Consider the following 4,829-nt stretch of genomic DNA (forward strand, 5'->3'; position numbering starts at 1 on the left):
AGAGGTAATGGCTGAAAAGAAATCAACCACTGAAGAACAGGTATCCGGTAAGGAACAATATAATGCAAACTCCCTAGAGCAGAACATTTCTAACAAACAAAAGGATCCAGGAACCGTCACAGTACCATGCACAATCAAAGAAAGAACCTTCAAAAAGGTACTAATAGATTCTAGAGCTAGTGTGAATCTGATGCCATTATCGATCTATCACAGGCTGGGTATTAAAAATATCAGTGATATAAAGACCAATCTGAAGTTTACGGATCACTCAAGAAAAGATGCATATGGTATAGCTGAAGATGTGCTAGTAACAATATCGGACTTGACTTTTCCAGTCGATTTTGTAATCCTAGACATACCTGAAGACAATGAGGCACCCATCATTCTGGGTCGACCTTTCATGAAGACGAGTCGATGCAAGCTCGACATGGATGAGTGCACGTTAACCTTGAAAGTTCACAACAAGGAAATAACATTGAATGCTATTGAAGACCAGAAGATGGAGGAAGATACAGAATCGCAGTATCAAGTGGGCTTAATCAGGACATTGAATACTATCAAAGTCTCACCACTGCCAGTAGCCACCCTAAACAGAAAGATCCCTAACACCAAAAGGAAGGTTAAAAAGGAATCGTGGCACAAAGGAGTCCACACTAAGAAAAGAGACAACGTCCGAGTTATAGACAAGAGGTGCAACAAGGTTTTAAACCTAAAATACCCCCCATGATAAGGGAAATGAACCGTCGAGCCATGCGACGTTAAACGAAGCGCTTCGTGGGAGGAAACCCACACGTTTGATTGCTAATTTATGTCATTTTTCTTTTTCTTTGTGTGTGCTAAAATTTTGTTGTAGAGGAGGAGGAGAATTAGAAGGGCAAAGTCACAAACACCTCAAAATGGAAGGAAACCACACAAGTGCAATAAATTAATAGTAGTCGCTGTGAGTCCCCTTTGTGCTTGAATTTAAACATTGAGGTCAATGTTTAGTTCAAGTGTGGGGGGGGGGGGGGGGGGTTTCCTTTCATGTTTAATTCAATTTCAATTTGTTTTGTTCTTGAGCTTTTGTTTTTGTTGTCGTCGTATTATTTTTTATTTTTTTTGTGGTTTACTTGTGTGGACAGAGTGATGAGAAATGGTTGGACGAATCCGGGATCAATGGTAGTGGATGAAAGACACCCCTCATACTTATTCTGATAAGGCACCCCAGAAGTTGATGCAACCTTGAGAAAATAAAGTCAGACACAATTTGGGGAAACCGGACCAAGAGAGCGGTATGGAAAAACTAAGTCAGAAAAGAACCACATAACACGAGGAGGCTTCAGAGCTTGCAAGCTAACCAACATGGTGAGATCACAAAAATCCAAACACTAAATATCAGCATGAGAGTTCAGCCAGGTATGACTTTATCACTCTGATTTTGCGTATGTCCTGTTGACACGTCACAACATGACAACACACACTGAGGCAAGTTGTTTGTTTAGCCAGGACCTTTCTAACCATCCCTATCTGTATGTTTCCCTTCGTGAACCCCGTTGAGCCTTAGCCATTTTATTCATCATAAACCCCCTGTTAACTATTAAGCATTTATTCATCATAAACCCCCTGTTAACTTTTAATCATTCATTTTTTTCCATTACTCGGTATGATTGTGTGAATTGCAAGATGTGCAATAAAACTAAGTTTGGGGTGGAAATCTTGAAAGAGAGGGCAAGTGCATAATAAGAGATCATACAAAAAGAAAAATAGTATGTATGTTCCTTAAAAGAAAAAAAAACAAAAGAGAAAAAATTCACTTGCCGAGACTTAAGACTCTAACACCTATAAAATGCTTGAAAAATTTGAGTAAAAAAAGAGTCAAAAGAGTGAAATTAACCCCCAGAGTATACGTGATGCACGAGAAAAAGAGAAAGAAAAATCACACAACATGACTGCCGAGTTCAAAACCCTTTGTTATCCATTTTTTGTTTATCCCACCGTACCCAAGCCCCGTTACAACCTAAAAAGACCTCGAAAAGTGTGTGGAATCTGCTGTGGTAGTGACATTAGAATGTATTCAAATTTAAGAGTTTGGTATTGCATACTGTGTTGTGAGTGTACACACCTAACCCTGAGAGATGTTGTGAGTGTGTGAAAAGCTTGCAGGTGAAGAGGTTCCTGATGTGGAAATATGGTAAACTACCTGAATCGGAGAGACCTGAAACTCGATTGGAAAGGAAGAACACAAATTGTGAAAGACTAGGTTTCATTGTGGAAAATGAATTCGGGGGTGACCTTTGTTTGGACTCAATACATCACTTGAGGACAAGCAATGAGACAAGTTTGGGGTTGTGATCGGTCACCATTTCCATTGAATTCCCACCGTTAATCCGACATATTTTCATCACTTTGGTAAGATTTATGTTTGTTTATAGTTTCTTCAGAGTCATTTATCATGTTTTGTTGGTTTGGTATCGCATTGCATTCGATTACAAGTTTATGTCAAAAAGATCTCTTTTACGCTTCGTTTGGTAGTGTCATTGTTACAGGCAATTGCACAGGTTTAAAAGCATTAATGGTGAAGTTATGGATACTCAGAAAGGCAAAAATATGAAGAGACAGCAGGTCAACACGGGCACCCGTGTGCTACAACACTGGCCGTGTTGTTGATCAGGCAGAGCAAAATGGGAGAAGAAAAACAGAGATCAACACAGGCACCCGTGTGGTGATACACGGCCGTGTTGTTTAAAACAGTGCATTAACACGGGCACCCGTGTGGAGGAACACGACCCATGTTGTTGCCTCTGTAGCTTGTTTTGGAGATAATTATCATGGAGAGCAACACGGACACCCGTGTGTACACATACGGCCCGTGTTATTGGGCGCGGCTTGGAAACCCCAACTTTTGCTTTGTGAACCTATTCTGCTCATTAAGGGTAGTTTGGACCTTTTGCTTGGAAGAGATTCATCTGAAGCTATAAGAAGGCTTGGAAGAGAAAGGAGAAAACACTTTTTTGGACGTACGAAAGAAAACACAGCATTGAGAAGATAACTACTACGGAGGATTCGAAGACGGCGAGATTCAAGGGTTCCGACCATTGAAGATCCAAATCTCCTAGTTCTTTGTAATGTCTAATTTTCACACTATGATTTCGTCTACTACTATGAGAGGCTAAAACCCCTATGTTAGGGGGGTGGTCCTGATTTGATCGTATGTTATGAATTTGAACAAATGATTTCCTTATTGCTATGTTACTTATTTCAATTCAATTGTGTGATGTTATTATGCTTTTGCATCGGACAAATACAAATTGATTTATGACTATCAATAACAGGACTGTGATTGTTAGGGTTTTCACACAATTAGGTTTATGATTGCATCATCTAGGACTAGTAACTTTTGTAAACCACCGCAAACCTTGATATTATTTATGATTAAAACCAATGATTAATTGAGTGGACATTTGAGTAAGAATTGGTAGTTTAATAGTTTCTTCCTTAAGGACTTAAGGGAGAACATTCTGAGGTTAGGTAATTGATTGTTTCATATGTATTAAGGAAATCTTGACTGAATTCATAACTGGTTAAATCAACCACTTCCACTAGCATATTTTATATTAATCAATTATATTTTACTGTCTGTTGTGTTTATTGTTCGAATTCCAAAACAACCAAACCATTATCTTTTTGTTCTGATAGAATCAAAAGAAAATAAGTATTTCCTACGTAATCCTTGAGATCGATACTTGGAGATAAAACTCCTTATTACTACATCGGCAAAAATAGTACATTTGCTATTTTTCCGATCAGGAAGCTATGAAGTTTTCCATCATTATTTCTAGGTTTGACTTCCTATGAGCATTTTGAGTATTTGTGGCAGCTTTATTATATCCTGGTGGTACAAAAGGTGCTTGGTTAGATGAATACAATGCATTATTGTTTTTGTACGAAAAGTTGGGATGGTTCTTCCAACCTGGGTTATAGGTGTTTGAGTAAGGGTTTCCTTGAGCGTAGTTCAACTGGTCTGTGGAGACTCCTGTCAAAAGTTGACATTCAGGGGCAGCATGCCTAGGAACTCCGCATATCTCGCAGTTTGGTGCTACGGCAGCCACAGTGGCTGCGGGTGTTATGATCAAGTTGTCTATCTTTGGAGTAAGAGCGTCTACCTTAGCATTGACATGGTCCAGACTACTTAATTCGTACATACCGCCTTTCATTGGAGGTTCTTTACGGAGGTTCTTTCGCTTCCCCACTGGTAATGATTTTGGGTCATACTTTCGATAAGTTGATAGGCCTCATTGTAGGGTTTATCCATCAGTGTGCCACCTGTGGCGGCGTCTTTTATAAATCTTGTGTTGTACAAGAGACCGTTGTAAAAGGTATGGATGATCAACCACTCTTCTAGACCGTGATGTGGACAAATCCTCATCATGTCTTTGTATCTCTCCCAAGTTTCAAAAAGTGATTCGTTATCTTTTTGTTTAAACCCGTTTATTTGGGCTCTTAGCATAGTCGTCTTACTAGGTGGGAAATATCGTGCTAAGAAAACTTTCTTCAACTCGTTCCACGTAGTGACAGAGTTGGATGGTAGATACTGGAGCCAAGGTCTCGCTCTATCTCTTAATGAGAAAGGAAAAAGACGCAGTCTTATAGCTTCGAGGATGACACCATTTGCTTTCACTATGTCTGCGTATTGCAAAAACACCGACAAATGTAGGTTCGGGTCCTCCGTGGGACTACCTGAAAACTGGTTTTGTTGTACGGCTGACAACAACTAAGGTTTTAGCTCGAAATTACTTGCCTCGACGGCAGGGGCAGTGATGCTGTTATGTGGTTCATCCTGCGAAGGGATT

General features: G+C 39.7%; 1 non-coding gene across 1 annotated transcript; it reads left to right on the plus strand.

Annotated features, from left to right (window-relative positions):
• Positions 1–4,379: 4,379 nt before the first annotated feature.
• On the plus strand, positions 4,380–4,486 carry LOC127099312 (small nucleolar RNA R71). The gene has a single exon (XR_007793830.1). It is a non-coding gene; the product is annotated as a small nucleolar RNA R71 (small nucleolar RNA).
• Positions 4,487–4,829: the final 343 nt, after the last annotated feature.

This window comes from Lathyrus oleraceus, chromosome 6 (genome assembly GCF_024323335.1).
Source record: "Lathyrus oleraceus cultivar Zhongwan6 chromosome 6, CAAS_Psat_ZW6_1.0, whole genome shotgun sequence".
NCBI classification, from domain to species: domain Eukaryota; kingdom Viridiplantae; phylum Streptophyta; class Magnoliopsida; order Fabales; family Fabaceae; genus Lathyrus; species Lathyrus oleraceus.